Below are 25224 nucleotides of genomic sequence, written 5' to 3' on the forward strand. Positions count from 1 at the left end.
CTTGGACGCGTGTGATGGAGCATTGTCCTGCATGAAAATCATGTTTTTCTTGAAGGATGCAGACTTCTTCCTGTACCACTGCTTGAAGAAGGTGTCTTCCAGAAACTGGTAGTAGGACTGGGAGTTGAGCTTGACTCCATCCTCAACCCGAAAAGGCCCCACAAGCTCATCTTTGATGATACCAGCCCAAACCAGTACTCCACCTCCACCTTGCTGGCGTCTGAGTTGGACTGGAGCTCTCTGCCCTTTACCAATCCAGCCACGGGCCCATCCATCTAGCCCATCAAGACTCACTCTCATTTCATCAGTCCATAAAACCTTAGAAAAATCAGTCTTGAGATATTTCTTGGTCCAGTCTTGACGTTTCAGCTTGTGTGTCTTGTTCAGTGGTGGTCGTCTTTCAGCCTTTCTTACCTTGGCCATGTCTCTGAGTATTGCACACCTTGTGCTTTTGGGCACTCCAGTGATGTTGCAGCTCTGAAATATGGCCAAACTGGTGGCAAGTGGCATCTTGGCAGCTGCACGCTTGACTTTTCTCAGTTCATGGGCAGTTATTTTGCGCCTTGGTTTTTCCACACGCTTCTTGCGACCCTGTTGACTATTTTGAATGAAACGCTTGATTGTTCGATGATCACGCTTCAGAAGCTTTGCAATTTTAAGAGTGCTGCATCCCTCTGCAAGATATCTCACTATTTTTGACTTTTCTGAGCCTGTCAAGTCCTTCTTTTGACCCATTTTGCCAAAGGAAAGGAAGTTGCCTAATAATTATGCACACCTAATATAGGGTGTTGATGTCATTAGACCACACCCCTTCTCATTACAGAGATGCACATCACCTAATATGCTTAATTGGTAGTAGGCTTTCGAGCCTATACAGCTTGGAGTAAGACAACATGCATAAAGAGGATGATGTGGTCAAAATACTCATTTGCCTAATAATTCTGCACGCAGTGTATATGCCCCCCTCAGATCCAATTTAGAGAACACCTTGGCACCGACAATCTGACTAAACAAATCCGGAATCAAAGGAAGGGGGTAAGGATCACGCACGGTAATGCGATTGAGCTCACGGAAGTCCAGACATGGTCTCAGGGTACCATCCTTTTTCTTTACAAAGAAAAACCCAGCAGCCACTGGGGACTTGGATGGTCTAATATGTCCCTTTGCCAAACTCTCGGTGATATACTCTCGCATAGCCTTTCTTTCAGGTTCCGAAAGATTATACAACCGAGATTTGGGTAATTTAGCTCCGGGAATAAGATTGACGGGACAGTCATACTCCCGGTGCGGAGGCAACTCCTGATTACCACTCTCAGAAAACACATCAGAAAATTCAGAAATGAACGAGGGTACAGTTTTAGTGGTAACCATAGAGAACGATGCATTAAGACAGTTGTCCATGCAAAAATCACTCCAATCGAGAATCTGTCTCGTTTGCCAATCGATGTTAGGGTTATGTTTGCTTAACCATGGTAAGCCCAACACCAACGGAGCAGGCAGACCCTCCAACACATAACAGGAGATAGATTCCTGATGCAAATCACCCACTCTTAAATGAATGTCATTCACTACCTGCGACAGGCATTTTTGGGCGAGAGGTGCTGAGTCAATTGCAAAGACAGAAATACTATTCTCTAATGCATTAGTAGTCAACCCGTGAATGCGTACAAACTGTCCATCAATCAAGTTAACTCCTGCCCCACTGTCGATAAATGCTTCGATTTTCACAGTTTTGGACTCTAGCGCCACCTCGGCAGACAGGAGAAAACGGGTACTACCAGAAAAGACAAAAGTAGGTTTTCTTGCTCCTCACCCACACTACCAATAGTAATTTGGGGATTAAACTTTTTTTTCTTTTTGTTTACACCTTAATGCTGCAAGTACGGACAAATATTCACAAAATGTCCCTTCTTGCCACAACAAAAGCAGACTCCTTTCACATGATCCAAGCTTTTGCCAGTAGTTCCAGGAGTAGCTCCTCCTAACTGCATAGGCTCATCACAAGGCACAACCACCCGTGTCTCTCCACCATAAGTGTCAAAGGAAGCAGTACCCTTATTGGACAGTACGTCCTGAAGGTGACGACCCCTAGATCTCTCCCTCAGGCGTCTATCTAGACATACAGCAAGGGACATAGCTGCTTCCAATGACTCAGGATTTTCATGAAAAGCCAATGCGTCCTGCAGTCTCTCAGAGAGACCCTGGCAGAATTGGCAACGGAGAGCAGAATCGTTCCACTCTGTATCCGTAGCCCATCTCCTAAATTCAGAGCAATAGGTCTCTGCAGAACGTTCTCCCTGCCGCAAACCCCGTAACTTGGTCTCGGCCTGAGAGATCCGATCCGGGTCATCATAGATAAGACCCAAGGCTCTAAAGAATTCATCTACCGACCGGAGGGACGGTGATCCGGTTGGCAGAGAAAAAGCCCAAGTTTGGGCGTCCTCTTTAAGCAATGAAATAATCATACCCACACGTTGACACTCATCACCAGAAGAGTATGGACGCAGCCTAAAGTATAATTTACATGACTCCCTGAACCGGATGAAATTGTCACTACCCCCGGAAAACCTGTCCGGGAGAGCTACCTTCAGTTCAGGGCAGGCCTGGAACCTACCACCGAAACCAGCAGCCTGTGGACTCTGAATCTGCAAAACCATTGCACGGAGATCTGCTATTTCCAAAGTCAGATTCTGCAGCTGTTCGACTAGTGCAGTCATAGCATCCATAGCTGCACAGATCAGAACAAAAAATGGCGGTATTGGCTCTGGATAATGTCACGGATGTAGTAGGGGAGAACACCAAAAGACAACAAGAAGGAAGGGAAATGACACTAGGCCTCACCGCTAGGGAAGGAAAAGGGTCACCACCTATAAAACCCTGCTCCTGGCCCTAACTCCTATCCGTATGGGCACCTCTCGATGGTAGAGATGCCCATACACAGGAACCTAGAAAACCCTGGTGGCCCTCGGATACCCTAATGGTAATGACAGGGCAGAGACTACCCGCTCCTTCCCTGGTGAAGGAACCAGCATCTTGCTGAGGCCTAGTTAACAACAAAGGTGGGGGGGAATACAAAATACAACAAACAGAACACTTAACTTCTGAGGCTGATGGATGATGGATGAACAGGACTTCAACTAGAACCACACTCCAGCTCTTCCAAAAACCAAATGAAGCTATCCAGAGCAAGGAGTGATGGGTAAAGTCAGACTAAATAGGGGGAGGTAAAGGTCACATGATCCACACCTGAACAGGAGGTGTGGACATACAAGCAACACACAGACAAAGTGAAACCAAAACCAGAAGAGGGTGTCAGATCACTAATGTGCAGATAATCTTTCAGACCTTCTAAAACCTGTCACCGGTGTGACAGTGAGCAATAGGTGGGCCGAGGTAAATACAGTTCTGGTTACTCACGGTTACGTCGTCCCTGGGCAGGCTCGCATAAGTGAAAAGGAGAATGGCACAAGGATTCTCTGGGGCACACTCTGGTGTAAGGGACACTGGCCAGATGGTGGTTTGAGGTGCCCTTGATGGTCTGTATTAATGTGCCAGTGGCAAGGTCCCTTGTAGTCATGACGCCAGTACCTTTTGTATGGAGGTACAACCATTTACTATAGTGTTAATTGAAGAACTTGAGACTGAGGCGAGCAAGATGAAATTCAAGGTGAAACTTTACTGAAGATAACTTCTTCTAACAGTACATCCCATGCATTAAAACAGTCTCTTGATACAATCCGGCATTAAGCACAATCTCCCATACATATGGGGAAAGCGAAATGCAAATCCTCAATGAAATACAGGCTCTTGTAATACATAAGAAAGCTACTGCTCAGACTAGGCTTGTAATAATATGAAAGTCTTACACTGGTCAAAACTCTGGCCTGATCCTAATCCTTGTTTAAAGGTGCTTTTCTGAATCCTGAAACTTCTATTCCAATGTTGTTCTGACAGTTGGCCTAACTGTCCTCAGGATTTAAACTGGAGGTGTGGATGCCTTATGCTGTTTCCTACACCTGATACAAAGGTGCCTAATAAGTCCTCAGGTAATGACTATCTTGCTAATCCTTTGTCTTACACAAATGTGATAATTCCTTAAATACTCGGCTGCATGCAGTTTAGACATTGGTCACCCTGGAAGAGCGATCTATAGGAGTGGATTGCTCACCTCTAGGTAGAATAATTGCAGACCTTAACCCTGGGCTGTGGAGCCGACAGGGACAGAGCAGAGAGGCTAGGAATATGCCTCCCTCCAGGTATTCAGCTACATTGCTGTTGCTTTCTTGTAGGCTCATGAGAGAACTGCTTTGAACTGAACTCTCCCTTTGATTGACCTGAGCTCATCTGAACTGGCTTGGATTGACCTCAACCAGCCAACAACTGAATAGAACTGCCTAACTTAGGTCTGAGCTAAGCTATTTATACACACTGACACTGCTCCATCTTGTGGAGAAACAAGTGTAGTGCACCCTGACTAGGCCTGTGTAAAGGATAGTTGCATATAGAATCACATTGTGACATGGGAGAATATGACAGGAGATAAAATACAAAATACAGGCATATTACATGACATTAAAACATAATTAAAGCAAGTTTGCGGTGCCCACTATCACGTAATGGGACACTACATCATGCCCTCTGCTGCACTGAAAACACTCATCGAGATGACACTGGGAGAGCATACTGAGCCAGTTCGGGCCACTGTTCTAGTCTGCCTGCCCAGAAGTCCATGGGGTCAGGGAACAGGGTATGCACCTATAATGGAGCAGGTCAAAGTAAATAAAACCAGTGGTGTGAACCCAACCTTACCCCTCCCCTGGAATTACACACCTGCAGCTTCTCAGCACTTCTACCACTGGCCAGCTGACGGGAGGCTCCTTCAACCTAGTCTTGTTTTAATGCTAAAAATCTAAGGACAGGCTGAAATATAACCTTTAGAAACCAGGTAAGACCTGCAGATCTCACTCGTGACCGATTTATGAAGGTTATATCTTGGGCTGTATCTCAGCTTAAAATACAGCCATTAGCAGTAAGGAGGTATCTAAAACCTCCTTGGCTAATGAAAATTACTGTCACATAATGTTGGCAAAATTTAAATTGAGCCTGTCATGTTGAACATGTTGTATGAGCTGATAGCACTCTGTTTTAGAGCAGGACTAGAGCAGATTGATATATACACGTATATAAAAGAACACACGTATATAAGTGTCAAGTGGCCACGGTAGCACGGGTGGGCAGATATATTTTACACAGATTGATATATAGTTTTGTGGAAAAAGATTCAGTAAGATGTACCATAATGTATTAATTTAATTCCTGCTCTTTCTGGGCTTTGAAGTCAAGTAGGTAGTCCTATCAGTGATTGACATCACTATTAGGACAACTTCCTTGACTTCAAAGCCTAGCAAGAGCAGAAATTTAAATGCATACATTTTAATTACACATTGTACAGATTTTTTCCCCACAAGACTATATATCTGCTTAGCTACCCCTGATCTATAAAAAGCTGCCTGCAGATTAAATAGCATTTTCATGTTGACAAGTTCCTCTAAAATACCAGCCTCCTGCTGGTTATTTTGACTAAGCTGATGGTTTACCATCTAGTGAGGGGTCAAAAGATCTACTGAATCTTGTTTCTATTACATTGTGTTAAGTGGTTCATTCACACAAATCAACAGACTATTATGCCATGGTAATGGCATGGACCACAAGCTGAGGCAATGCCATCACCAACAGCTGCCCACATCTTGCTGCAGTGGTTGGGATTGGACATACTGTAGATGCTGAAGTCAATGGTATTGAAGTCCCTTGATCAACTCACTATGATTGCCATAACTTAGTAAGTAACTTAGAATAGCACTCTGACTCCGACTGAGATACCACTGAAAGGATTCTTCAACCAGGTCAGTATGTTTATAGAATCCAGCTAGTATAACGTATGTAAATCCAGGCATAGCCAGTTATGACAATGTTTTGGTCAAGTGACCTTTATCAAGTCACTTCTGGTAAATGAGCCAAGAGGGATATTGGAGATCCCATGCAGGAACCCTGGAGAAGGAGATCTGCCTGCTGCATATTCATATCAAGCTGTGCCTCTCTGGCGCAGCATGTTGGCGACTGTCGTTATAGCACTGACAGTATAAGGCCTCTTGCACACGGCCGTTGTGGGTCTATTCCCTGCTTTGGGGACCACAATTTGCGGCCGGGAAGGTTTTGAGACCCATTCAACTTGAATGAGTCCGTGATCCGTCCACACCGCAAAAAATTAGAACAGGGTCTATTTTTTTGCGGTGTGGAGGCACGGCCAGAAACACCACTCCGTGGGGTTCTGATCCGTGGTTCCGTTCCGCATCTCCGTGGTTGGGGATGCAGTGAGGCCGGTGCCCGTGTATTGCGTAATATGGCCATGGGCGCATAATGTTCGTGTGCATGAGGCATAAGCAGTACAGAGGATTATAGAAGCAATCAAAAGATCACCTGCTAAAGTCCCCTGCTAAAGTAAGTAACTAGTAAGTGTTTTAAAAAAGTTAAAGTTTTATTAAATAAAAAATTGAAAAATACACCTTTTTTTCCATTGAGAAAAACTTATCAATGCATAAAATAGCAAAAATTAAATCCCTACCACATATTTGGTATCACTGTATTATAATGACCCAGCACTATACTGTTACCAGCATTTACTGTGAGCTGTAAAATGATGATAATTACCACCAAAATAATCTAGTCAAGTGCAATCAGCCTAAAAAAAAATATGGACACACCAGTTTTTTTACGGACACAGGAAAAAAGTTGCCTATTTTTACAAACTAGTAACATAGTAACATAGTACATAAGGCCGAAAAAAGACATTTGTCCACCCAGTTCGGCCTGTCATCCTGCAAGATGATCCAGAGGAAGGCATAAAAAAAAACTGTGAGGTAGAAGCCAATTTTCCTCACTTTATGGGGAATAAAAAATTCCTTCCCGACTCCAATCAGGCAATCAGAATAACTCCCTGGATCAACGACCCCTCTCTAGTAGCTATAGCCTGTAATATTATTACACTCCAGAAATACATCCAGGCCCCAGAAATTTCTGGACGGTTGACAACCCTGATGGTAGCTCAGTGTTAAAAAGCACAAGAGTACTGTTGGGGCAGTGGAGAACAGCTGGGAGTGGTAAATATGCCAAAATATATCCTTGAAGAAAGTAATAAAAAGAGTATAGATCTAGGGAACAATGAGGGAGAGAAAGGACTACTGACTTAAACAGCGTTGCTTTCAGTATAAAAAAAAGTATATGCATGTTCAAATCAAAGCTTGATTTTCTATGGATTGCCATAAGCTTCCTCATGCGTATATTTGGTCTTAGAAAGCAATTACTACTGTTTTGTCACACTTCACACTTGGATATCTCAATTAATGAATTATAAAAATGCTATGGATATAGTCAGGGCACTATGCTGAAGACGGTAATGCTCCAAACTCCAATGTATTGTTTTATGGTGGGCCTGTGTTTATGATTTGCTAATATGAGTTCACCCAGATTTTGGTGGAAAAATTATGCAATTTTGCGCTTCTCGGTTTAGAGACTATTTCTGCTCCTAGTTCAGAAAGGGACATGGCTATGTGTGAAAGAGGGGCGGCTTTACATAAAAGGGGCATGGCCAAAGAAGCAATATTTTGCGCCACAAGTCTGACATAAAATTGTCTCAAACTAAACCAACCAATAGATGGTATAGAGTTAGACAACAATGTCTATCCATACACCAAATTTATCATCTAGCCTGAGCCACTATGATACATTTAGTGCATGGCTAGACAGCCTGTTGCAAAAAAAAATCACATACTGTATTATTTGAATCGAGTTTTTGTTTAAGCATTTTTAGGCACCTATCCACATTTTTAAAATGTTGAAATAATGTATTACAAGTTTCACCAAACCTGGCACAATAAGTTGGCATTTCTTGTTCTCTGTAGTTCACTTTCCAGCGTCACTGTATATGCAGACACAGGATGAGGAGAATCATCTCATTATCTTTAGACGGTTGGCAAGTTAATGACAGATTTATTAGACCTAGCACAGGTTCATACAGATAAGGATCTGTATGCAACTCCCCTGGTGTCTGGGGGGGGGGGGGGGGGAGGGAATTGTGCTCCATTACTTCTTGGACACTTGGAAATTTAAGAGATTATACAGGGCAGGGATGGCATGGGCCTAGTAGCTAAGCCAGAGCTATTTGCAGTGGGAACAGTCTGTAACATGCAATCGGGATCCTGCTGCAACTCCAATCCTGGCTATTTAACCATTGATTTAACACTACAGAATCTAAATGCCTTGTCAAACTGGCAAATCATTTAGATGCCATGGTCATTATTGCCCCCTGATGATCATAGGGTGCCAATGAGATGATAAAGGAGCCTATTAGGCCCTACAAGTGTAATATTGACAGGTATAATAATTTAGAAAGCATTACAGTTAAGGATGAGCGAACCAGATTCGGTCTGAACTTTGCTGTTTGGATGGCAGACGGCCCTGAATCTTTTCAGGTTAGTTTTGGGCAAATCCACTAAAATGGCATCTAGCACCATTCAGTGGCGTACTAAGGGGGATCGTGGGGGTGGTCTGCCCCAGGTGCCGGCTCTCAGGGGGGTGCCAGAAGCAATGAGCGCTTCCATCAATACAGATGGAAGCGCTCATTGCTGGGAGCTGCTGTCCTGTCACTCACCTCTCAGCTCCCAGTGCTCCTCCCCTCCTTCAGGCCGGAGGGGCACAGAATGGTGAAGTTGGAAGACTTCTCCCCGCTCCACCATTCAGCCTGCAGGCACAGATTGCGCTGCCAGCCTGTGTGGGCATGCAGCCCGGAAATCTGCATAAGCTCAGCCCACACAGTGCTGCAGAGCGATTTGTGCCTGCAGGGAAGAGAGGTATGTGAGCTTCAGGAGCGGGACAAGGTGAGTAGTTACTGTGTTTTTTTGTTGTTTTTTTTTAATACAGAGGGGGCACAGAGGGCTTTATTACTATGGAGGGGCAGAGAGGGCTTTATTACTATGGAGGGGGCACAAAAGACTTTATTACTATGGAGGGGGCACAAAGGACTTTATTACTATGGAAGGGGAACAGAGGGCATTACTACTATGGAGGGGGCACAGAGGGCGTTACTAATGTGAAGGGGGCACAATGAGCATTTCTACTATGGAGGGGGCACAGAGCCAGAGGGCATTACTACAATGAAGGTTACAGTGGGCATTATTACTGTGAAGGGGGCACAATGGGGATTTCTACTATGGAGGGGGCACAGAGGGCATTACTTGCACCGTGCGCATTACTACTATGAAGGGGGCACAATGGGCATTATTACTATGAAGGGGGCACAATGGGGATTATTACTGTGAAGGAGACACAATGGGGATTATTACTATGAAGGGGGCACAAAGAGGGCATTACAACTGTGAAAGGGGCACACTGTGAGGGGGGCACAATGTGGGCATAACTACTGTGAGAGGGGACAATGTGGGCATAACTACTGTGAGGGGGAACACATCTGTACAAAACTACTGTGAAGGTTGTACAATGAGGGCAATACTACTGTGAGGGTGTACAATATTTTTTTTAAGTAATGGGGGGGTGCAAAGAAAAGACACCGCCCCGGATGCCAAACACCCTAGGTACGCCACTGGCGCCATTTTAGCGCACAAGTAGGCAGGAAAAAAGCACTAGGGAGGAAAAAGAAGGGTTCTTACATGACCCTGAGAGGAAGTAAGGGGGAACTTGCCCTGATTGGCTCCAAGGCTGATAGACAGCCTGGATGAGCCAATCAGTGCTGCAGCAGGCAGGGAGGTACCCTAGCAGACTGAGTAGAATGCTATTCTGTGCTGGGCTGTGAAAGAGGGTGGACGTGTCTTACGGTGTTTGCCAGGAAAACGATCTTAGCCCTCATGCACACGGCCGTTGCAGGGCAGTGGCCGTATTGCGGCCTGCATACAGTGGGTACACAATACACGGGCACCGGCCATGTGCACCCTGTATCACGGATGCAGACCCATTCACTTTGTTTTATTTGTTCTAACATGTTCTATTTTTTTACGGTGCGGACGGATGCCCTGTGATAAAGCCAGAGAGCGAAACGGTCGTCGGGTTGCTCCCCCTAGCCAGGTTGGTTATTTCATTGTTATGTACTTTATATGCCTTTAATGCTGCTTGTGGGTTCACCGGTGCCTTAACTTTATTGCATACTATTTATGCTCCAGGGTCTCCTCAGTTTCCCAGATTGGCAACCCCTACCTGGGATGAGGTAGTGCCTCCACCGAGGTGACCCATTTGGAAGTTCCTTGATTTATTATTTATTTAATTTTCATCTGATTTTTCTGATATTTCTAGTGTGCTTGTTACGGTTTCCGGTGTACCACACGGGCAGTGGCAACTTGTTACAATCATGCACTGATATATATACCGGCTATGGGGGGAATTTTCATCCACACTTGTCTGTATTTCCCTTCTGGGTTTTAAACCTTGTATTTAATGTATTGTACTTTTTGCATATATGTTTAATAAAATTTTAAATGAACATCACCGCTGGAATGCTGTGCATCTATAGGAGTTTGTTGACATTACACGGGCACCGGCCATGTGCACCCCGTATCACGGATGCAGACCCATTCACTTTGTTTTATTTGTTCTAACATGTTCTATTTTTTTACGGTGCGGACGGATCACGGACCCATTCAAGTTGCGGTCCCCAATGCACGGAACGGCCGCACGTCGGCCATGTGCATGAGGCCTTAGAGAGTGAGGGACAGTCAGAAATCAATCAATCTTGTGTTGTACTGCCAGGAAGAGTGATGGGAAAGGCGAGAATTATAAAGAAGAATTGTGTGTGTAGAATAGGGACAAGCAGTGGCGGGGGGGGGGATGCCGACTCTGACGGGGGTGCCAGCAGGCCCAGAAGCAATGAGCGCTTCCATCAATACAGATGGAAGCACTCATTGCTGAAGCGCTGACACCCGTGACACAGTGCCACATACTGCGGCGGGGCAGGGAGCAGAGCATATAGTTCCCTGCCCCGCCGCCGATCACCGCCATAGGATTCAGGCCTAGTAGGCCGGAAAAATCCACAAGCAATTGCAGGGACCGCGCTGATACCAGCAGTAATAGACACAATGCAGACTTCAACACACGCTCCAGCAGGCAGCTGTTATCAATCCACTCCTATGGACGTCTCCTGCAGCGTCTTGATACCAACCGAAAACTTCAATATACGGCACCAGTTCCTTCACAAGGAAAAGAAACACATAGCGCAATACCCAAGTGGTAAAAGTAAGTATCCAATTTATTGTACTTACAAAGTCCATGTAGTAAAAAGCATTTCATAAAATCGCACCCGACCCGGGTTTCGCCTTAGGCTCCGTCAGGGGTTAGTAGGCCTGAAGCTTATGCTGTAGTGAAATCCCGGCGAGTGTGATTACATCATTGCGCGCCTGTGCCGGGACTCAGCAGCACAGTGCTGGGACTCTGCAAGCAAGCGCAGGCAAGTATTTAGCTTTTAGTTTTTAGTTTTTTTTTCCTTTTATGTGCCAACTTTGGGGGACATGAGGGGGCCAGGGTGCACACAGGACAGAGGACGTGTGGGGGCAAACTTCTTTGTTAATTTTATAATGTGGCAACTTTGGGGGACATGAGGGGGTTGCACACAGGAGGACGTGGGGGGAATATGGTGGGATACTGTGTGGCACAGTGGAGGGCAATTTATTATGGGAGCGACGGCAATGTGGGGGACAGTACTGTGTGGGGGGCAGTGTGGGGGACACTACTGTGTGGGGGGCAGCGTGGGGGACACTACTGTGTGGGGGGCAGCATGGGGGACACTACTGTGTGGGGGGCAGCGTGGGGGGCACTACTGTGTGGGGGACACTACTGTGTGGGGGACAGCGTAGGGCACACTACTGTGTGGGGGACAGCGTAGGGCACACTACTGTGTGGGGGGCAGAGTGGGGGACACTACTGTGTGGGGGACACTACTGTATGGGGGCAGTGTGGGGGACACTACTGTGTGGGGGAGGTGTAGGGGACACTACTGTGTGGGGGACACTACTGTGTGGGGGCAGCATGGGGAAAATTACAGTGTGGGGGACACTACTGTATGGGGGCAGTGTGAGGCACACTACTGTATGGGGGCAGTGTGAGGGACACTACTGTATGGGGGCAGTGTGGGGGACACTACTGTATGGGGGCAGTGTGGGGGACACTACTGTATGGGGGACACTACTGTGGGGGGCAGTGTGGGGGACACTACTGTGTGGGGGGCAGTGTGGGGGACACTACTGTGTGGGGGGCAGTGTGGGGGACACTACTGTGTGGGGGGCAGTGTGGGGGACAATACTGTGTGGGAGGTAGTGTGGGGAAAATTACTGTGTGGGGGGCAGCGTGGGACCCTTTCTATTGGGGAGGCACTGTAGGGGCCAGTCTATTATTTCTGGCGACACTATACAGGGAGTGCAGAATTATTAGGCAAGTTGTATTTTTGAGGATTAATTTTATTATTGAACAACAACCATGTTCTCAATGAACCCAAAAAACTCATTAATATCAAAGCTGAATATTTTTGGAAGTAGTTTTCAGTTTGTTTTTAGTTTTAGCTATTTTAGGGGGATATCTGTGTGTGTAGGTGACTATTACTGTGCATAATTATTAGGCAACTTAACAAAAAACAAATATATACCCATTTCAATTATTTATTTTTACCAGTGAAACCAATATAACATCTCAACATTCACAAATATACATTTCTGACATTCAAAAACAAAACAAAAACAAATCAGTGACCAATATAGCCACCTTTCTTTGCAAGGACACTCAAAAGCCTGCCATCCATTGATTCTGTCAGTGTTTTGATCTGTTCACCATCAACATTGCGTGCAGCAGCAACCACAGCCTCCCAGACACTGTTCAGAGAGGTGTACTGTTTTCCCTCCTTGTAAATCTCACATTTGATGATGGACCACAGGTTCTCAATGGGGTTCAGATCAGGTGAACAAGGAGGCCATGTCATTAGATTTTCTTCTTTTATACCCTTTCTTGCCAGCCACGCTGTGGAGTACTTGGACGCGTGTGATGGAGCATTGTCCTGCATGAAAATCATGTTTTTCTTGAAGGATGCAGACTTCTTCCTGTACCACTGCTTGAAGAAGGTGTCTTCCAGAAACTGGCAGTAGGACTGGGAGTTGAACTTGACTCCATCCTCAACCCAAAAAGGCCCCACAAGCTCATCTTTGATGATACCAGCCCAAACCAGTACTCCACCTCCACCGTGCTGGTGTCTGAGTCGGACTGGAGCTCTCTGCCCTTTACCAATCCAGCCACGGGCCCATCCATCTGGCCCATCAAGACTCACTCTCATTTCATCAGTCCATAAAACCTTAGAAAAATCAGTCTTGAGATATTTCTTGGCCCAGTCTTGACGTTTCAGCTTGTGTGTCTTGTTCAGTGGTGGTCGTCTTTCAGCCTTTCTTACCTTGGCCATGTCTCTGAGTATTGCACACCTTGTGCTTTTGGGCACTCCAGTGATGTTGCAGCTCTGAAATATGGCCAAACTGGTGGCAAGTGGCATCTTGGCAGCTGCACGCTTGACTTTTCTCAGTTCATAGGCAGTTATTTTGCGCCTTGGTTTTTCCACACGCTTCTTGCGACCCTGTTGACTATTTTGAATGAAACGCTTGATTGTTCGATGATCACGCTTCAGAAGCTTTGCAATTTTAAGAGTGCTGCATCCCTCTGCAAGATATATCACTATTTTTGACTTTTCTGAGCCTGTCAAGTCCTTCTTTTGACCCATTTTGCCAAAGGAAAGGAAGTTGCCTAATAATTATGCACACCTAATATAGGGTGTTGATGTCATTAGACCACACCCCTTCTCATTACAGAGATGCACATCACCTAATATGCCTAATTGGTAGTAGGCTTTCGAGCCTATACAGCTTGGAGTAAGACAACATGCATAAAGAGGATGATGTGGTCAAAATACTCATTTGCCTAATAATTCTGCACGCAGTGTACAGGCTGCAATCTTGAAAATAAATTAGATATATAACAGTCATGTGGGTGTCCGTTAAAGTGAGTATTTTCTTAGAGTTTTGGACCCCCTCTACCCGACCCCCTGATGAACCCTAGTGGGGAAACGCGTCGGGGTTAAAAAATACCATTGACATCATATTCAACATACAGGGTTCTACAGGGCCAGACAGGGCAGGTACGGGGACAGGGAGATCCCACCATAAGGGATTATCCCTGGGCAAAGGCGTATCTAGGGCTTGCACAGGGAGAGAGCTACCCCCAGCACCTATTCAAGTGTCCCAGCCTTCCCCTAACCTATATCTATTACCAATCTCATAAGTGCCCATGTGGAATCTGTACTATCTATACGGCATCAAACTCACCTATTCACGGTGGTAGCTGTGCGGCAACTTGTCCTCACTTTCCTAAGGTCACCCAGATATCACAGGGTGATTTATTATCTTTTAGATAGAATTAATAAAAGCAATATTTTAAAAGGGTCCAATACTCTAAGATAATAGACACTATACAGGGATTATTGCCTGGAGCACAGTATTGGGTGTTATTATTACTGGGGGCACTCTAGGGGAGATTATAGCTGCTGTAGACACTATAGGAACATTTGGGGTCATTTATCAAACTAGTGTAAAGTAGAACTGGCTTAGTTGCCCATAGCAACCAATCAGATTCCACCTTTCATATTTGACAGCTCTTTTGGAAATCCAGTTCTACTTTACACCAGTTTAATAAAGGACTCCAATTATGTCTATTAGGGTCCATTCACACGTCCGTTGTTTCTTTCCTGATCTGTTCCGTTTTTTGCGGAACAGATCTGGACCAGATCTGGACCCATTCATTTTCAATGGGTCCTGAAAAAAAACGGACAGCTCAATGTCTGATTTTTTTTCAGGACCCATTGAAAATCAATGGGTCCAGGTCTGGTCCAGATCTGTTCCGCAAAAAACGGAACAGATCAGGAAAGAAACAACGGACGTGTGAATGGACCCTTAGGGTCACTATTTTTTCAGCAGTATAGTACCTGGGGCATTGAGGGGCACAACGGGCACAGGTATTGGGGGTGGCAGCAGGATCACACTGTGGGGACACCAGGATGGGGGGGTTGCTGGAAAAACTGAGAAATCTAACGTGTCTGTGTTATAAACTCTGTAGAGACAAGATGCAGCTGAAAGAATTTCTCATGGCGGTCTAACGGATACTAGTGAGAACTCTGTCAGGTCATCTCAAATATTTAATTTTTTATTTATTTTTTCTTTGAAAAACTGTATTCGTTAATGATTGAGTATGTAATATTAGAGCTAAATCATTTCTTATCTACACAAACAAACATTTCCAATTTTATTTATTTAAAAAAATTTATTTGGGGAGGGAGGGTTATTGAATTTAATTAAACCAATATAGGTGATGAGTACACCAATACACTGGGTAGCATAACAATTTGCCTGTGAGTGATAACGTGATATTAAGGATCAGGCCTCAATTTTCCGTTTCCGTTTATTGTATCGTGGTTGTAATTTAATTATTTTGGTGGGACTTGTTCAATTTAACCCCTTTTGGACAGAACCATTTTTCACCTTAAGGACCAGGCCAAATTTAGCAAATCTGACATATGTCACTTTATGTGGTAATAACTTTGGAATGCTTTTGCTGGTAATAACTTTGGAAAAATCCTAAATTTTCTAAATTTGAAATTCTTTTCTTTTAAGACAGATAGTAATACCTCATAAAATAGTTATTACTTGATTAAATTTTTGGTTAACTCCTCGGGTCCTCTAAACTAGTCCACCCCCTTTTTCCTCTCCCCATTCCTGCTTACCCAAATAAAGACACAAAACTAGAGTCGGATTAAATTGGCCACAGTAGCCGTTTTATTAACAAATAAATACATAACATAAATAACAATAATTTAATTCTGACGAGGGAGGTCCTAGAAGCCCCAAAGTTACTCAACCCACAAACATGGCGAATCCACCTTGCCTCTAGCCGTAGAACGCCAGGTTGGAGCCACCAACTGATGGACGCCTCCCCGAACCAGCCAAGTGCCAAACCGTGAGAGTCCAGCCCACCATTGAGGCCCTCCCATTCTCAATTACCGACCCATTCCACCATCTTCGAGGACCTCCCACCGCCTCGACTTCGGAGTGCCCCCTGAACGACAAGATTGAACACATTACCGGTCAACCAATTATTTTCTAAAACACACTACCAAACCTCACATAAGACCGGAACCTAACCGATTCCCATCTACCTATTCTCTTAATAAAATCATCACTCATCCCTAACCTAGCTGCCTCTGTTGCTGCCCGGATTCTGAATGAATGCCCTGTAAAATCCGTCGGATCCATGCCCAACCCTAATAGACAGCCAAAAACTGAAACCGCAACAAAAAAGACCCATCATGACGTCTAAGAAGAGGGCCGCCATCAAAACACACTCCCGACCTGTAATTATAAAAAAATACCAAATTTACCCCAAATTTTGAAAAATTTCTAAATGTTAATTTCTTTACTTCTATAATAGATAGTAATACCTCCAAAAATAGTTATTACTTTACATTCCCCATATGTCTACTTCATGTTTGGATCATTTTGTGAATGTAATTTTATTTTTTGGGGGCGTTAGAAGGCTTAGAAGTTTAGAAGCAAATCTTGAAATTTTTCAGAAAATTTCCAAAACCCACTTTTTAAGGACCAGTTCAGGTCTGAAGTCACTTTGTGAGGCTTACATAATAGAAACCACCCCAAAATGACCCCATTTTAGAAACTACACCCCTCAAGATATTCAAAACTGAATTTGCAAACTTTGTTAACCCTTTAGGTGTTCCACAAGAATTATTGGAAAATGGAGATGAAATTTCAGAATTTCACTTTTTTGGCAAACTTTCCATTTTTATCTATTTTTTCTAGTAACAAAGCAAGGGTTAACAGCCAAACAAAACTCTGTATTTATTGCCCTGATTCTGTAGTTTACAGAAACACCCCATATGTGGTTCTAAACGCCATATGGTTTTTGGAAGGCAGATTTTGAAGCCCCCCCTGATGCACACCTAGAGTAGAAACTCCAAAAAGTAACTCATTTTGGAAACTACTCCCCTCAAGGTATTCCAAACTGATTTTCCAAACTTTGTTAACCCTTTAGGTGTTCCACAAGAATTAATGGAAAATGGAGCTGAAATTTCAGAATTTCCCTTTTTTGGCAATTTTTCCATTTTAATCCATTTTTCAGGAACAAAGCAAGGGTTAACAGCCAAACAAAACTGAATATTTATTTCCCCGATTCTGTAGTTTACAGAAACACCCAATATGTGGTCATAAACTGCTATACGGGCACACGGCAGGGCGCAGAAGGAAAGGAGCGCCATGCGGTTTTTTTGACACTACGTCACCTTTGAAGACCCCCTTGGAGTTAAAACTCCAAAAAAGTGACCCTATTTTGGAAACTACGGGATAAGGTGGCAGTTTTGTTGGTACTATTTTAGGGTACATATGATTTTTAGTTGCTCTATATTACACTTTTTATGAGGCAAGGTAACAAAAAATAGCTGTTTTGGCACCGTTTAAATTTTTTGTTATTTACAATGTTCATCTGACAAGTTAGATTATATGCTATTCTTATAGAGCAGGTTGTTACGGACGCGACAATACCTACTTTTTTAGTTTTCTTTTTGTTTCAGTTTTACATAAAAAAGCATTAATACACAAATACTAGCTAATAAAAAAAAAATTTTGTGTCTCCACATTCTGAAAGCCATATTTCTTTTTTGTTTTTTTGGGCGATTGTCTTATGTAGGGGCTCATTTTTTTCAGCATGAGATGGCGGTTTGATTAGTACTATTTTAGGATGCATATGACTTTTTAATCACTTGGTATTACACTTTTTGTGATGTAAGGTTACAAAAAAAAATTTTTAAATTTTTTAAGTTTTACACAATAATATCATATTTGAAACAAAAAAAATCATTTTAGTATCTCCATAGTCTGAGAGCCATAGTTTTTTTTTATTTTCTGGGTGATTGTCTTAGGTAGGGGCTGATTTTTTGCGGGGTGAGGTGACGGTTAGATTGGTTCTATTTTGGGGGGCATACAAACTTTTGATCGCTTGGTGTTGCACTTTTAGTGATGTAAGGTGACAAAGTGTTTTATTAGCAGTTTTTATTTAATTTATTTGACGGTGTTCATCTGAGGGGTTAGCTCATGTAATATTTTTATATAACTGGTCATTGCGGACATGGCAATACCTAATATGTATACTTTCTTTTATTTATTTAAGTTTTACAGAATAATATAATTTTTGAAACAAAAAAAATCATGTTTTAGTGTCTCCATATTCTAAAAGTCATTTTTATTTTTATTTTTTGGGCGATTGTCTTAGGTAGGGTCTCATTTTTTGCGGGATGAGATGACTGTTTTATTGGCACTATTTTGGGGTGCATCTGACTTTTTGATCGCTTGCTATTACACTTTTTGTTTTGTAAGGTGACCAAAAATTGCTTTTTTGTGGCACTTTTCAATTATTTTTTTTTAAGGCGTTCACCTGAGAGGTTAGGTCATGTGATATTTTTATAGAGATGGTTGTTACGGACGCGGCTATACCTAATATGTCTACTTTTATTTTATTTCGCTTTAACACAATAATAGCATTTTTGAAACAAAAAATTATGTTTTAATTTCTCCATGTTCTGAGAGCTATAGTTTTTTTTTTTTTGAGCGATTTTCTTATGTAGGGGCTCATTTTTTGCGGAATGAGGTGACTGCTTTATTGGTACCATTTTGTGGGACATACGCCTTTTTGATCACTTCATGTTGCACTTTTTGTGATGTAAGGTGACAAAAATGTTTTTTTTTACAGTTTATTATTTTTTTTATGGTGTTTATCAGACAGGGAGGATCATGTGATATATTTATAGAGCCTGTCATCATGGATGCAGCAATACCAAATATGTCTATTTTATTTATTTTTTCCAATTTTAAATTTTCTTTCAAATTACTTAATTGGGGAATTTTTTACATGTGAAACTTTTTTTTTTTTAAACACTTTATTTTTTATTTTTTAATTTACACTTTGTGTCCCCCATAAGGTCATACAAGACCTCTGAGGGACATTTGACATAAGGTCATACAAGACCTCTGAGGGACATTATTTTTTTCACTATTGATTTCTCCTGTAACTGGGGCTGACATAGTAGCCCCAATTACAGGGGAAATACACCCCCCAGAGAGGCTTACAGCATAATATACAGCCTCAGTGCAGGGCTGATTGAGGTCTGTGAAAGATCCGACAGCTCCTGCACTCTCCCGGCCCCGGTGGTCACATGACCATCGGGCCGGAACAGGAAGCGCTGTGTATACAGCGATCTAGAAGGCAGGGATAACTGGGAACTGTCCCTGTCTTCTCTCTGGGTTGCCCTGATGTCACTGACAGCTGGCAACCCGCTCTGCAGCTGCACGATTAGCGTGCAGCTGCAATCTCTGAATGGACGTTCCAGAACGTCCATTCAGAGTTAAACATCCTTTTAGGACATTTATATCTTATGGATGGATGTGAGATGGTTAAATAACTGCATCTCCCCCAAAGAACTACACACTAATTCCGCCTGTCGACCAATTTTTAACAGCAATGCGAACGACACAGGTCTCCTCCTATCCTCTGCTCGCTTACCCCTCCTCCAACCCTTTTAAACTTGCTTGACTAAAAAGGCTTTAGTAACATCCGAGAGACCCCTTAACTTGAACCCAAAAGCCAAACCCACAATGCACCTATTTAATTGTACGACTGACCATCCCTCCTCTTTCACATGACCCAAGAATAACAACAACGGGACCTCCCCTTCATCCACCCGCATTTCCATTACCTCACACCACTGTTCCCACCGACTCCAGGCCTTACCATATGCCACCATGTACCTGTGCTCATTGAGGCTTACAAGAGACCTTCTACTGTACCTCCAAGAGCTCCCATAAGGACCCCGGACACACCAACCCTTTGGGATCCGCTTCCGGGGCCAACTGACGAAAATGCTCCCACTGCGAATGAGAAGGGGCATCCGCAATGTAATTAGCCACACCAGGTACGTGAACCGCCGCCACTGGAGGAGACGATGCGGTCAAGCTATTGATTGCCTGCACAACGCCCAGATTATCGCAATGAAAACTAATCTTCCTGTTCCTGAATTTTTGCCCCATAAGACTGCTGCACGAACTATAGGAAAAAGCTCAAGAAGAGCCAAATTCTTCACCCAGCCCTGAGTAACCCATGATTCAGGCCACTCAGGAGAGGGATTCCGAGGGGTCAATATCTTCGACTGAGACGTAATTGTTCAGATAAGCACGAGTTTGTCACGCAGGCAGCTGATTTGAGGAGGAGGTTTCTGTCAAGGGGATACCCTGATTACGTCCTTAGGTCTGCATACCAGGCCGCCTTGTCTCGCCCAAGATCCTCCTTGCTAACCCTGAACCAACCCCCAACCCCTCAGGCCAAAGTGTTGAGAAGCATCGCTAACTTTGACAGGGGGTCCAAACAGGTCAAACACATTATACAACGCCACTGGGAGGTCCTCAAAATGGACCCTGACCTGAATGATGTACTAAGTGACCAACCTCAAATCACCTATAGAAGGGGGCCCAATCTGCGTGGCAAACTCGTGCACAGCCACTATTCCCCCAAGGTTACACAATCCACTTGGTTGCGGTCCAAGATTGTGGGCTGTCACAAGTGTGGCAATTGTATAGCGTGCAAAGTCATACACACTACAAAATCATTTGTGAGCTTTGTGACAGGCAAACAATACTCCATCCCACATTTCATCAACTGCGGGTCCAGAGGGGTTTCAGTGCGAATGTGGGATGGAGTATATAGGGAAAACGATACGTGAATTCAGGAGGAGGATAGGGGAACATCTGGGGGACATCTCGCATAAACGGGATACCCCAATATCCAAGCATGTACACACAGCCCATAATGGAAGTGCCCAACTGAGATTTATGGGCATTGATCTTGTGAAGCCTCCCTTTAGAGGAGGTGACTGGGATAAGAACCTCCTCCAGCGTGAATCATGCTGGATCTTCTGTCCTAAAACTTCCGCGTCCCTGGGTCTTAATGAAAGGCTTGATTTTGGCTGTTTCATCTAATATACTCTGGGGGTGATCGGAGTACTAATTCCCTCAGTGCCATAATTTTTTCATAGGGCATCTGGCCCAATCTATAGCGTTTCCTGCTATTAACCTTGTCCCCTGTGTCCATGCAATAAATGTCAGTATAATCTTGCTGCGATTTTGTGTTACAGCGTTACTACGGATGCGATTGACAGCGAGCGATCTGTATGGCTACCTACCTATTGTTATTGTTTTCTTGGCAACCCTCCCTGACTGCCTCTCCGTGACTGTGACTGGCCGTCTGCATCACGTGGTGTCGGCGCCGGCGTCTGGCGTGTTTGTGCGCGGCGCATGCGTGTGACGTCAGACGCCGGAGCGGATGATCACAGGGCGGTCCGTCCAAGAGAGGCGCGCATGGGCTCTATTTAAATCCCACAGAGGTATGTATCAGTGTGGCTGGTAGATATTTAGGATATCCCCAAAACTAGAGGTACACTACCTTAAGTGAGGACCACCATATTCTCACACACCGATTAGCAGAGGAACATCTATCCCTCTGCAGCACTGCATCCCAACACCAGGGGTGACAGTTCACAGGCTCTTACCAAAGTTGCTAGAGCCTCTTTTCTTTGGCTGCAGGGTCTTTTTACCTGCGGTCTCACATGTTATATGTTTTTCCTATGTGTACCACCTTCCCCTGAGGAGTCGACACGACAGAAATGTGCCATGTCGGGAGGTCTGAAGGAACGTGTATTTTTCTAGTGCTAGTGATCAGGTCCCTAACTAGGGACAGGTATCCGGACGGGGTCGCCATTTTCGGGGCGAGTGCTCTGTGTAGGTAGGCAGTATGGGAGCAGCCCCCTTCCCCCCCCCATTTTTAGGGTGAGATAGGGCACAGTTCCACCAATACTTCCTTTTACATCACGCCATCACGGGACGCCGTCCGGTCCAGGCAATACCTAAGCCAAGCTGATCCTAGCCATCTGGTTGGTCGGGTAAGACTGCGTGCACCCACACAGGTGTAGCAGATCTATTTACTTACTTTCTCTCTACCAGCATTGGGGTACCTTGCTTGGACCCCTTATTTGTATGTCTGTTATGTTGATGCATCCTTGTGGTGTATTTTTATTGTACATCGTATTAAAAGTTATATATTAATGATCATATTTCCCCACCCCTCTTTCTTGGTGGGCCCCTACTCGCATTTTGACTCGAAATATTAGTGAGGCAGACTCACCTGAGCCTCATTCATTATTTGCTATTTCCCTTAAAGCAACGATTAGCTCCGTGATTCCCCCCGCAATTTGAGCACTTATGCTTAAATTTGCATTTTGCGTCGAACCTGCAGCTTCCTTCATTAAAAAGGAAGCACAACCCTTTTGCAGACGCCGCTGCGAGAGTAGACTGCCCATACCCTCCCGAATTCCCCCGAAAGGACTGCCCCTGCCTCCCTGGCTCCGTCACCTTTAACCACAAACCAATATCTTTATGATCCAACTGTATGTTAGGTCGAACCGCTTTCCTCTGCCTAATTTGTTCATCATAGCGGAGCCAACCCAAACCCCCATAAACCCTGTAAGCCTCCCCTATCGCATCTAGAAAGCAGAAAAGAGCCTTGCAACACTCAGGCGTCCTTTCTCCAATAACACTCGCTAAGATGGCAAAAGCCTGTAACCAGTTGGAAAAGGTGCACTGTATAAGTCTATGCCGGCACTTATCCTCATCCTTTTTTCCCTCATTCTTTTTTGACCTGTCTAAATTAAAACGCTCTAGGGGAAGTAGTGAGAAAATATCCACATACTCCCCCTTCCATATGCGTTCTTGCATGTCCTGCTTCAAATGCACCCCTAACGGGCCTTCAAACCACACATAAACTTCTCCTTTTGCTGCATCTTCCACCCTCTACCTGTCCTCCTTCCCCCCAGCCTGAGTCTGGACAGACTTTTTACCTTACTCTAGACGGCGTACCCCCCCACTGTCCCACTGGATCCCTCACCTACCCCCCAGGCCGGTAATGGAGATGATCCCGCTACCCCCAACCCCGCAACCCAACCTGCCAAGCTAATTAATAGCTGCCCCAGGCCCCCAACTATCCCTGGGGAGGGATAGCCCTCAGTTCTCGCTCCCTCAATGCCTGCTAGTGCACATATGGATTCCGCCCATGTCGGGAGGACGTTGAAACTAGCTGCCTGCCGTCCCCTCTTTGTGGAGGGGCTCTAGAGGGGCTCCTGAGCCAAACACTAGGGGTCTCGCTGGGGCTATGGGCGCGCAGGCGGACGTACCCGCCGCGGCTGTCTTGCACATGGCAGCGGCCCTGCCGATCCCGCCACCTCCCTCTGCAGTAACCCTGCTCCCTGAACCATTCTGATCCACGTGCCTCCTCTGCCGCCCTCAACCTCTCGATCATCTCCTCCACCGAAGCATCAAGTAAAGTTACTGCTGCTTGTTAAAGATAAACTCAAAATGGCGCCGGTCTCTCTCACTGCCCCCTATATGAAAGCACAGCCCCTGCCCTAATGACACACCCCACCACACCCTATATCTTTAACCTTTAGTGTACCGGACCCTCGCACCAAAATTAATCATGTTCTCCTCCCCTTAGTCTAACGCTCCCAATACAGCCTTTCTTAACATTCCCCATATGTATACTTTATGTTGTGCTTTATGGCATAATTTTGTAAATGTCTTTTTCTTTTTTTAGGATGTTAGAATGCTTAGAAGTTTAAAAGCTAATTTTAAAATTTTTATGAAAATTTCCAAAACCTTTAAAACCAAACCTTTAGGTGTTCCACGTGAATTTAAGAAAAATAAAGGAAAATAAAACATCACTTTTTTTGTGCAAGTTTTCCATTTCAAACCAATTTTTCTGTAAAGCAGCAAGGTTTTACAACCAAATAAACCTCTATGTAAACTGCTGTGTAGCCACACCACAGTAGCTTTCTGAGGGTTTGTTTTTTGCGGGATGGGCTGCAGTTTTTATTGGTACCATTTTGGGATAGAGATTACGTTTTTGATTACTTTTTATACCATTTTTTTGGTAGGTGAGGTGGGCAAATATTGCAATTCCATCATTGTTTTCTTTTTTTTTATGGCGTTCAGTGTGGGATTTGTAACATGATTGTTTTATAGATCAGGCCTATTGTATCTATCTAGTGTATATATATTTTTTTTGCAATTATAAATGTACGGATATAGGAAAAACTTTTTTTTTCCCACCTTTTATACCCAGAACCACTTTGTTTTTGAAGATCCAGTGGGTCTGAAGGCTGTACAATAGTGTATTGCATTGTATAGTCAGCCAGACACTAAGCCTGATCAGGCTCCTGCCTCTGGCTTGACCAATTTGGCTTAGGGTATATGGCAAGCCAAAAGCCTTTTCTAAGGCCTCCGGTTGTCATGGTAACCATTGGGATGCTGCCAAGGCAGAGTAGCGGCTGAATGGGAGCTTCCTACCTCTGTTAACCCCTTCCATACAGCAGTCTCTCCGGACCACAGCATGGAATGGGTTAAACGGCCAGGATTGGTGCCAGCCTCTATGTCAGCCGTTGCAGCAGAGTGTCAGCTGTATGTTACAGCTGACATTCGCTTCTGAGGCCGCTTGTCCATCCTGAAATAGAACGGGCAGTTCCAGTGGCAAATTGGGGCCCTTATCGGACATATTGGGGGCTGCAGGACCCATATAAGGGCACATTGAGTGCTGCAGGGGGTCATGAAACCACTTTTACAGGTTCTTATCTCCACAGTCACAAACTGTGGCTATCAGAACCTTTAGCTGGCATTACTATCCTTTGATTGGCTAGTCTGCACAGACTAGCCAATCAGAGTGATTGTCATCTCGCGACCACCCTCATTGGTCCCGGGCCGGTTAGCTGAGATTTCTGGCAGTGTGTTACAGCCGTGAACTCAGCACTGTTACCATGTGTATAGACATGTATGACTATAGCCACACCAGCGAGCAGTTGCAGCTACATTACATTAAGCAGGAAACATCCCGCTGGCTGTCACCCCGTCGAGCAAGGTGGTCAACGAGAATGGGTGCAACATCCTGGCTGCCCTGAACCTGGGGGAAATAACACATGCTCCCTGT

This window comes from Bufo bufo, chromosome 4 (genome assembly GCF_905171765.1).
Source record: "Bufo bufo chromosome 4, aBufBuf1.1, whole genome shotgun sequence".
Taxonomy (NCBI): domain Eukaryota; kingdom Metazoa; phylum Chordata; class Amphibia; order Anura; family Bufonidae; genus Bufo; species Bufo bufo.